Source organism: Bacillus rossius (assembly GCF_032445375.1).
Source record: "Bacillus rossius redtenbacheri isolate Brsri chromosome 4 unlocalized genomic scaffold, Brsri_v3 Brsri_v3_scf4_1, whole genome shotgun sequence".
In the NCBI taxonomy this organism is placed as follows: domain Eukaryota; kingdom Metazoa; phylum Arthropoda; class Insecta; order Phasmatodea; family Bacillidae; genus Bacillus; species Bacillus rossius.
The window spans coordinates 16,138,120-16,150,387 of record NW_026962010.1 but is presented as its reverse complement, the minus strand read 5'-3'; positions in this window follow the sequence as shown (position 1 = coordinate 16,150,387).

Sequence of the window (12,268 nt, the reverse complement as noted above, 5' to 3'; positions counted from 1 at the left end):
CAAATTGGTCAGGCAAATGTTGGGACACTTTCTTACTGTATCCCTTTAATAGTGGCTGTGTGTGTGTGAGACTTTTTAAAAGGAATTCTTTGTGGTCAGTAATATATAATAAATATATAGACACAATCACACTCTCACCCCCTCTTCTGTAGTAACTGCACCGGTGATTATCTTGACAGCTGTGTCTGTCAACTATTCCCCCCAAGAAACAGAGAAAAAAAGTTGCCTTCCAGTGCAAGCAAGAAAGTATTGGATATAAAAAGAAGGAACATGTGCTTTATCAATTTTATGTTTTTCTACTCTTTATTTAAATCAAATAAAAAAACAAACTATAAATTAAAAAAAAAGTATGTCATACTAACTAACAAACAAAAATTTTTTAGTTTTTGACCCACATGATTTTAAACAGCTCAAAAACTTCTCAGCATACCACCCAACCTCTGTTTCTTCTGAGATAAACATAGAGATGAGTAACTCACCAACAGAATAAATTTTACGTCCATGCAAAACCACAAAAGGAAAAAAAAAGTGAATTGTGGCTAAATGTTATCTGCGCTCCTGTAAAGACCTCGGTTCCTCTTAACCAGAAAGACAACCAGTCCTCTACAAATTGAGATGTTAAAAAGAGATCATGTAAAATTGAGCTAACATCTTGTACAAGAATGGGAAGTTTTATTAAAAAATATTTAATTTACAATTTTTTATGATGTGCTTGTTTTAATATACGGTGCATTCCATAAGTAATGTAACCAAACAAAAAAAAAATTCTGAACATATTAGTACAATTAGTAGTGTTTGAAATGCACCCTCCTGTGGCGATACACTTCTGGAATTGTTGTTCTTTAGAACCGATGTAACATGAGCCTGGATGTTTTCAACCGTTTACCAATGCTTTCCTTTCAGGGCTCCTTTTAAGCAAGTAAAAATAGTCTGGGAGAGACAAATCAGGACTGCTGAGGGGGGAGGGGGATGACAAGGACTGCAGGGAGGCTGGGGGAGACATATCAGGACTGCAGAGAGAAGTCATGACTAGGGATGTTGAAATCTGTGGAGACTATAATACTTCTTTCAACACCAAAGTAATCCATAGTTGCCAAACAAAGCTTCAAAATCAGGTGGCACACAGTCTTTAAGAAGATAAGCACATGTTACCCATTTTCAGTGTTTTGCTGCAGTGAAACATATCTTAGATATGTCAATTTACTTTTGTAGTCTTACACTTATTGAAGTTATACTTCTAATGCGACTTCCAACAAGGTTGCGTTAAACGTTTAACGCTACCATGGAGAATAATGTTACCATGGAGAATTATTTGCATGCAATTAAAAACTATTTTTTAATGATGCCAAAGAAGTATAACTTCTCACGCACGTACCTAAGTACACGCACAAATTTTTTTAAAAATTAAAACGACACCCTCAACTGGCATACACGTCCACTGGTATCAAGATAAGTCACCAACCTTGTTTAAAGGGTCGGGGAAAAAAGACTATAAAACCATGAAAAGCTAAAGAATTCCAACTTTGCATCAAACCTCAAAAAGTTCTTCACTATTTGCCACTTTGTGTGGGTGGTAGGTCATTTCAGACAAACATGGTTCTCTTTATACAAAAATTTAACAATGTTGATTAGTAGCGTTATGAATTTATAAACTTTACTAAAAATTTTAGTAAAATGAAAAACTGTTAAGACTTTTTGATGTGACTGTCTAAAAAAAACTTCATAGCAGGGAAAACTTCTTAACTGGAAAAAATGACAATTTCCTCTCTTTCATAGTTTACTATTAGTATAAATGAACAAATTTTTAAATGGTAATTTCTTATTAAAAAAGGGGTCAAGACTATGACAAAACAAAGATTAAATTACTTATTGAAAGAAACTGATACTGAATAATGTCTACAAAAAATGTACAATAATACATATGTATTCTAAATTAAAATTTTTCGAAAAAAAATAATCCAGTGGTGTCTGCTTAAGAGTTCTCAGTTTGATGCATTATGAAATTTTCAATGTGCCAGACAGACACTTTGCAAAATATTGTCTTGCACATTTGCAGTTCCTTGAATGAAATCCCACAGTCCGTCCAGATGCACCTTTCAAAACACATTGGTTTTTGTGGTCTTCTACTGCAATTACGTCATTGTTGCTGCTGCTTGCTATCGGCGCTATCGCTTAAGGCTGTTCAAGTGGTCGAAAAATCGTCCCCACTTCGGAATGACTTTAAACTGATACATCACTCACAATAGCATAAAAACTGATCACTGAACCCCCTAAGAGCGCTGTATAAGACTCAGGGTCGCGCCGCTGGGTATTCAGTCGAGAGGAAGGCTTCAAAGGGGAAGGTTGTGTCGCTCGGCTCCGTACAGCGGGTAGGGCGACGCGCGAAAGAAAATCGCCCCTGGCTCTCCTAGCGGAGGAATGGCTAACTGTTTGCAGCAGGTAGTCGCGCCGGCTTGTGGGCCATCCCAGGGGGCTGGGGGAGGAAGTGGCAGTCAGCTCAGATCTCATTCCTCGCCAGGCGCGTTGGTAGTGGTGGGGGGAGGAAGTGGCAGACAGCTCAGATCTCACTCCTCGCCGGGTGCAGGGTGTCCGCTGTCGGGTTCGGCGCGTGACGTCAGCAAGGACGCTTCATCTACATATATAAAAATAACTTGAAAACATTATTTGGCTAAATTTTTGTCTCTTCGTCAGATTTTGAAGCAATGAATATCTTTATTAATTATATTACTTATAAAGTTTTACATTTTGTAGTGGTTACCATGTTGAGAATTCTGGAAAATTGTTACGTTATTTTTTTTCATGACCCTGACATCTCTTTGTCAACTCAAAAGTGTAAACATAAATTTTATTTTTTTTGTATGTAACTTTATAATGGGCATAATACTGCGTAATATTGTACTAATTACTTCCAGTCTGATACATAGAATCTAGTGAAGAAAAATCTCGATCAAATTCGTTAATAGGAGAATTGTACCAAGGGGTTAGAATTGATTGTACATCCTAAGAGTAGTACTTTTGTCTGCAAGGTTTTTTTTATAACAACCACTGTCAGCGAAAGAGGTTGGAACAAATATGGTTTGAAAATCAAAAATATTCATTATTATAACAAAACAATTTAAAAGATTTTTAAACCTAAATATTATCTAAAAATTATGTCTGAAAATATTTGTATATATTGTAGCTTGCTGCTAAACATGATCCAAATTATTAAAACTGCTGTTATCTTTTTTTTTTGTTTTAACATCAATATATATAAAAGTATATATATTTCACTTGTGGATGCGCAATATGTGAGAATTATCTCCATACTTATAATTTCTGTTGGTCTAAAATATATTCCGTTAACGTATGAAAAGAAAATCAAACTATTTGGAATGATATGCGTGTGAATTATATGGCAAATGTATGAGGTAAAGAAGACCCCACTAAAACTTCATACATAATTATTAAATTGCACAGACAGCGATAGCGATTGTTTCCTTGTAATTGGCAACCGTTTGCAAGATAATATATTGCAATATGATTTAAACATTCTAAAATATGCTAACACACTTAATGTAGCCTTTTTTTATCTTCTACAAATGACTGCTCTTATGAAGAAATTAATAGTGGGTAAAATTTTGTACTGTTGGATATTTAAGAGCACACTTTGTTTAGAGCATTGCCCGTATGATATAGTCTTATAACGTTAGAAAGCAAGTTGAAGAATTTTATTTAAAGTGATTACATTAACTTTTAACATTTAAAATGAAACAAATTCTTCCAAGTAAGAAGATTGATACACGCACAGTATGTATGAGGTAAAGAAGACCTCACTAAAACTTCGTACCTAATTATTATATTGCACATTAGACAGCGATAAGTAATGTCTGCGCTAGCAATTGTTTTCCTTGTAATTGCACAATGAAAGTCCCCCAGAATAAACCCTTCGCATATCAAATCTTTCTCCATGACTGTGGAAGGACCGGTATGGTTTTTATAGCAAACATTATCTGGGATAGTTTTCTGCCTTGATTTGGCCATCGAACATATACTACAGTATTTATTTCTGATGCCCAGGTAAAGTATCTTCTGCGTTTCCAGTCCGATAAGAATGGCCTGCAAAGTAATACAAATGTACTGAAATGGTCTAATTAGTGTTATAAAAAAATTACATTCTAAGAACTATTACAATGTGAGATGATTTGTGTTTTCTTTGGATAACTAAAAACCACATGTTTTTAAAAGAAGGTTATTGTTTTAAGAAACAGGTCATGGCAGAAACTATCAACAATATCAGTGTATTTCACTTGATAATATGTCATTCTTAGTAAATTGTGATGTCTTTGGCGTTAATATTTAAAAAAAAAATCAAATCTAATGAAACATTTTTATAAAAGTTACTTATTTGTTAATAATAATAAAAATTAAAAAGCATTATTTTTCCTTTTAATTTCAATGTAAAACTAGTCTTACAATTTGAGTATTACCGAGGCTAACGGAGCTTCTCATCTCATGACGTAGGCGAGACATCAAAGAATCAAGGGATGAAACATTTTTTTTTTGTATTCGCGTCAAATGACGGCTTTGGTCTACAAAGCCAATTGGTGTAAGTAAACTCGGAAGGCACCAGACTCTAATCGACAATAAAAACTACAGTGGATTCATTATTATAGGTTTGTAAACAGCTCTGCATCCCGTGAACGTGTCTACATACACTGGGGTCATTTATGGAGTGGCATGACCTACGTAGTGCACGGCTCTGACACCTTTGCAATCTAAGCTCAAAGGTTTTAGTAAAGATTCTGTATTTGTTTATGAGAATTACTTTTGACTGTAAAATTTTCTTCTGGAGTCCTTAAAAGATGGTGGAAAATAGCCGAATTAAATTCACCGCCGCGCCCAACTTCTCTTTTATACATTCTGGCCTATTGTAATTTTCTGGCCTATTGTAATTTTCTCTTAATTTTTATAAAAATCTGTATTTCCTTACGCCAAACTTAATGTTATTGAATATCAAATAAGTGTTGTTGTGATCGGGTAATCCAGGGAGAAATTTTGGCATCGTGTAGAGTCAATACAGCCACTGTGCGCCGGCCAAAATAATTTAGTTGGCTGAATTTTGCTACTCCCAATTTGGTTGTCTGTAACTAAGCAATATTGACGTAACCTACGGGACTCTCGTATCAGTCCTTTCTAGTGTAGTATTATACCGCCACTGGCAGGCGCATATAGTGAACAAGGTTTAAATTTGGCGCCAATTGTAGCGACAATTTACATGCTCGGAACACTAACAAGATACTGATTTAGGTTCGTCGTCACACATGAAAGACTGGTGCAACATTTCAGAGAACTTACAAGCGAATTTTTACACCGGTTTTGTATGCATCCCAATGGTATTATTGGCGCTCATAATCAAAAAATTAATAGGTACTTTCAACGAAGTTAACAGGCCAAGGGAGAAATTTATCATTCAATCACACGTTTTCCATCTCCTCCTCTTAGGGTGCATAACTCCCTCATAAGTCAAGATAGGCCCATGTGTTAATGTTTCCCTATTCTTTTGACTTTAAGATTTCTCTCTGCATAGTTAGCATATAAATAACGTCTCATCCTGTACAGCGCCTGAAAACTTTTCCCTCACTTTTTTCAGTATCCCAATGCTTTATACAGTGAAACCTCTATTTAACAAATCTCAAGGGACCAAAATTTGTAGTGTTTGTTGTAAAGGGGTTTGATAAATGGAGGTTTCGCACGATATATTTCTAGTCACCATAAAGCTCCACATAAATGGCTAGAACTGTCTTTCTGACTGTTTAATACGATATGAGGAATTAAACATGAAAAAGTACATAGAATACACTTGTTTAATGGCCAACCATTGCTTAGAAATTATCAATTCCCATCCCCAGTGCTTCCTGGCATGCCTTTGTTGATGTTTGATGCCCTAGCCTCCATTAACAAGTCAAAAAGTATCTTGTCCAAATCATCATTTTTACATACTTTCACACGTTTTCGATTTGTCCCTACCAGAGAAGCGTTGTTTTCGATCTGTTCCCGGTTGGATAATATGGTCGAAAGGGTAGACGCCGGGATGTCGAAACGTTTAGCTATATCACTTTTTTTTCCACTTTCATCAACTGCATTTAAAATTTCTAATTTTATTTTAACGTTAATCTGTCGCCGCTTTTTAGGATTAGAATTCATTTTACAGTAGTAACGTGTTGTTTTCCGTAACTACGTGTGGAAATAAATAAACAACAGTGTAAACTGAAAAAACGGAAATTGTACTACACCATAGTTAAAAATATTTGCGTGTGTGCATCTTTAACCATAGAAACGCAAAATACACTAGTTCGTCTTGCCAGAGCGATGGTACGAGAGGTTTCCGCCACTAGCGCTAAATGTACCCGCCATTTTGAACAAAGTGTGGCATGTATACACGACGTGTGTTATCCATGATGCTTTGTTTATTTATTGCCTTCCGCGATGTTGCTTATTATTTTAAGGTTATACGCACGTATTTTTAAGCAGTGAATGCAAAAAAATTAGTGGATGTCTTGTAGGAGATGTTTATTTTTGCGTGTTTTTTCAATAGCGGCAGTTCGTTGTAAAGGGAATTTCACTATTTCGGAACAAATAAAATTCGGTATTTAGAGGTTAAAACAGCATTGATCTTATGGCGGTTCGGCGGGACCAAAATTTTATTTCGTTGTATGGGGTTTTTCGTTAAATAGAATATTCGTTAATGGAGGTTTTACTGTAATTTCTTTTACCTCATTCCTTAGTGCGCGGTGAGTTCACTTACCTGTCAGTACATGGCAATGTAAACCATTTTTATTATGTACTGTCATACCAGGTGTGTTATCATGATTGCATTGTCATTAAGAAGTCTGTGTTCATAGGAGCCATAACAAAATCTTAATTAAGAGAATTGAGATTCCCACAACTCCCAAACTCCTTGGGAGCAATCGCATTCGATATTTTCTATCCCAGATCTATAGCGGCTGCTACTGTGCCTAAATAGTCATATCTCGGATTTCATTGGTACAATTTTGTGTACACTTTCAGAACTGCAATTATGATCATAATCAATTACATGATAGTCACAGTTAAGCCGGTCACAATGATATTCATGGAATCAGAAACCACCACGAAGGACGTACATAAACCACGTTTCACTAGTTTGCCTGTTGAATTCTTACAATTTGATTACTATTTTACTGTTTTTATAGGTAACATTGAGATTTTCTACCAATCTGGACATTTGATTAACTATATAAAATTGTTATTTACAGTTTTCATTAATGTTACTTTACTCACAACACCTGTTGATGAATTATAGCCATGCCCATAGGTTCTTTTCCCCCATACACCGTCACCTTCTACTGCTATGTAGGGAATGCCATTCAGAAAATGTCCTTTCTGTTCTGCTATTTTCTTTACTTCGTCTCCTGCTTTTTTTTTAAATTTATAAGTCACATGTTTTTCCCACGCCTGAAACATAGTGGAGATTGGTAACATTTAATATACTAAAAAGAAAACAGACTTAATTTACTCTAGTATCGGATAACTTAAAATAAATATAAGTAGTCCTGCAAAAGTTATACCTGCCCGATTTTCTCTTTCTGCATTACAAAATTTTCACAGGACATGCATGGAATATCCATAACTGATAGTAATTCTTCCACTTGACTGTGACCTATACCAATCGACAAGGCACCCCACACTACGGCATCATTTATTTCTTCAGCCTGAATCTCGTCATGTGAAGTGACAGTTTTGGTTTCATTCACATGCGAATGTCCAGGTTGAATACAGTCCACATCTTTCTGATTTTACAACAAATTTCCCCATGGTGCACTTATTTCGGTGTCTTTCTATTAAAACTATTTGTTTCATAAAATGCGCAATGTTTACGCATCTACATATTTCCTGGAATGTCCCAAGGGACATAATCATTATCCTTCTCGATGATAAGATCAGGGAGGTCGCTCTCTGATTCCTCGGAACAGAAATGAATGTTGCCATTGCTGTTGTCATCAGGAGAGGTTAAATTTTCTTTCGTAGCAGGATTACTTTGAGTTAATGATGGTGCATCCTCTGGTAGCAATGTATCTTCACGCAGGGATGGAATATTTGCCGGCAGTAAAGTGACATCATCCGGCAACAAAGACACATCCGACAATAATAGGACATCTTCTGTCTGTAATTTGTAATTTTCATCTGTGTCTTGTACTCCATTCGACCTGTATGAAAAGAAACGGTAACAAATAAATTATCTGAATAGCACTAAACGACATTAATACATTACTTGTGAACAAGTGGGAAAATATAAGAGGTCCACGTTGTTATTTGCACAAAGCGCCAATCTCCTTACGCTGGAAAGTGATTTTGACTACCGGCGAAGTCAAATAAGATGTATTCGCATTTTAAACATTGCGGACCTTGTTGGTGGGTTTTCTCAGGAACTCCGATTTTACCCTTGCATTCATTCCTCCACACTTATCTAATTCATATTGTCCATTGTTCTGGACAGCTGGAATAACACGGATGACTTTTGGGTACAGCAGCCAGATTCACGCAGTACTAGCTCGTAGTCATTCACGTAAGCAGTGCTTGATGTAGGAAACAGCTTCCATACATGTGCTTGGAGAAACTACACTTCACATTAACAGCTCGTCTGTGATTATGATTTATTCAAGTCATTTGTTAAGGATCTGATAGTTGTGCGATAGAATTACAAATTATTAATTTGACAATTGTGGGGAACTACAAAACAAAAATTGACATAAACAGCAAGACATATGCGACATGGACAGGCATGAAATGACAACGTATCTTTATTTGTGAATTTTCTGTACATTTCTTTAGTTGTAAAACTTTGCATGTTGAAGTAAATTTATTTGCAATATATTTTTGTCGAGGCACATTTTGTTGGGCACTGAATCTATTCAGTAAATTGCTTAGTTTGAATTGGGATTTGGTGTTGGCGAATGTCCAACTGTGACTTAAACATGCAATTATGGCACCAAAAGACTAGTTGCCCATACAGACAATCAGGATTTAAGTATTCTGGTATTTAAAAATAAACTTATAATTAAAAAAACTTAAAAAAAAAGCTTTTATCATTGAATAAACTAAATATTTAAAAAAATTCAATTGTTTTTTGTCCAACAGTCATATAATGCCCACATCTCTGTGTAACAATTAGAAGTAGGTTAAAATCAATTTTCGAAATTTAAAATTTTTTGGGGTTTTGAACCCCCTTCCAATTAAGGGGGGCAATCGACTTCGGGCAAATTTCCCACCATGCCCGGACTCATGGACATACAAAAAATTATGGTTATTGCCGATAGCAAACAATCTCTTGTAGTGTAATGTGATGTGACAAATTCCACAGATAGATTAGTAACTAGAGAATCCTGAGTTAGGTTAAAAAACACAAATAATTTTAAATTCAGAAATGTGTATTAAATACGTTGAAGTTGTGTACTGTAACGTTTTCATTGTGTCATGCCAATTTTAGTTTGTCGTTTATGGTACAAATTAGGTGGTCCGTATTTATTTGAATAATAAAACTGTATTATTTGAATAAGACAACTAATCTTGCAAAATATCGTCAGAGTTGATAAGTCATGAACGTATATATTTCTATAATGAATTTTATGTATATATCAAAACAAAAATGGCGATGAACACTAGTTGCTGTAGAACACATAGGCACAGTAGAGGAAGCGAGTTTCTCACCATTTATTTGCGCATGCAAAAAGGATGCATCTACATCTTCAGAGAATTTCGGAACGTATCAGAGATGGCAGAAACCTCTCTCGAGGGGTAAAGGATCTCCGCGAGCACTATTCGGAAGTACCTACTCTTTGGACACCGATTCTCATCAGAGACAAGACAATATTGTTTGGTAAGAAAGGCAAGTTTTATGATATCCTGGTTCAACTGAAAAATACACGAAAATATTTCAAAGAGAGACATGTGGAGAAGAGAGTAGGTGCCATGAACGATAATAATTTTGTAAATAATTTAGGAAGAATAATAAGCACCGAAGGAAAAATGTTATTTAAAATACTAGTATTCTATTTTCTTGTGCGTTACGTGTTACTATAATTTTCATAATATGTATTACATTGTGTATTTGACATAGCATAGATAAGTAATGTATGTTCATAGGTACTGAAGTTACGTACATGCATGTGCTTCAAATGTTAACAGGCTAGCTAATACTAAAATTCTAGGTTCAACTTCCATCGAAAGAAATACCGACAATTGCTCCTCTTTTGTGATATTCGTTGCTGTTTTAACAACAAACATCTGTAAATACGAGATAAAATTCAGGCCATGACTTTCTGGGGACGTGCTGTGCTTGTAATGCAAGTCACGTGCATAGCCTATAACTATCATTGCTGGGGCAAGGTCTTAGCACCATAAACATAATATATATATTTTTTAACCTCGTGACAGAAAATATCAAGTTGGCGCAGCGAATAAATTCAGTAAGCCAACATTCAAAAAACTAGCTCGCAGATGTTAATTACAACTTTTTTTTCCGTCGTTTTATGATTTGTGTAATTATTGAGCAAAGAGTAACCTACCGAAAATTTTTCTGAGTCATATATATATATATATATATATACACACACACACACACACACACACACATATGTAAAAATCGTTAGACGTAGGTACATAAATGCAGTCACAGTGGAACTACGAACTAGGAAGTTTCATGTCTCATACAACCGTTTGCATTACCATATAACAATTTTTTTCTTCTTTAAATAACATTCTAAATCGTAGCACGAAATCGAAGAACATTAAATTTAAAAACTTAACTCATACTTAAACTACGAACAAGCTTACAATACTCATAGTTTTAAACTGAAAACAACTATAATTCACTAGTTCTACAAGTGCTGCGGTTTCTCAGTGAGCTAGTTTGTTGTGCCCCGCTGCTACCGGCCCTGCGAGAGATGTAGCTGTGACATTGCGACCCCTTTGATAGGGGCAACGGTGAAAGCCTTGGCGCACTTCTGCCTGCGGAGCAAGAGGATTGAGAAGCAAGTACGTTGGCAACACTGCAGCGCTATCAGCTGTCTCTGGAGTCGCCTTACCACCGAGCCGCTCTCGTAAATAAATGATAGTTTAAAAAACTAAAAAAACACGCTTTATATAGAAAACCTAACTAAAAAATAGAAAATAAATTTTAATAAATTTGAATTAAGAATAGTGTAAATTTTTTAAATAAATATAAATTAATAATAGTGTATGTAAGAAAAAAATGTATTTTATTAAAAAAAAAAAAAAAAGCGTGGGGTGCATGGTGTCAATAGTTATAAATATTTTATTGACATTTATGAGTAGGATTATTATTTTGATAATATCTCAAAAAGCACCCCAGGGTTTTTTTTAAATAAAATACATTTTTTCTTACATACACTATTATTATTTTATATTTATTAAATTTTTTTTACACTATTCTTAATTCAAATTTATTAAAATTTATTTTCTATTTTTTAGTTTGGTTTTCTATATAAAGCGTGTTTTTTAGTTTTTTAAACTATTATTTGTTTACGAGAGCGGCTCGGTGGTGGTTTAGACTTCGGCATGAAGCACGGAAGTTACACGAATAACAAATTCACTTACGAAAGTAATCAACACAAAATGCGCGCGAAAATGTTTCTTTGCCGTACGCGGCGAGGCTGGTTAGAGCTCCTCGACGTAGTTACAAAAAATGACGCCTTGAGTGCCAGCGAACGGTCACGCGGAGACGAGGGTCGCGCTGGAAAGAAAGACGAAGTCGGTATCTCCCGCGGGAGCGACGCGCATCTACAGTTATTCATACCCCATTGCTGTATTTTTCATCGTAAATATATAAACCACATATCAGAATAAAGTAAATAGTCTAGGCTATAGCCTCTGAAAGTATGAATCCATAATATCCCTAAACTAATTTTATTTTGTTTGTAGACTACAACCCTACTTTTTTTCTGTTCAAATGTTAATAATGCTTAATATTGTAGAAATAAATCTCCTTGCTCTAACCAATTGAAAATTTCTGAGAATGATATTGAAAACATTTGAAAACAATTTATCCTTAGTCATTACTAAAAAAAAAAAAAAAAAAAGAAAATTAACTCTAATTGTATGAAATCATTTACGATATAAAATTTGTAATAAAAATTATAATTACAGCAGTTTTGGTTCCGAAATGTTACTATACATGCACCAAATGCATACTTGTTGCATATGTATGACAAATGCTTATATAACATTG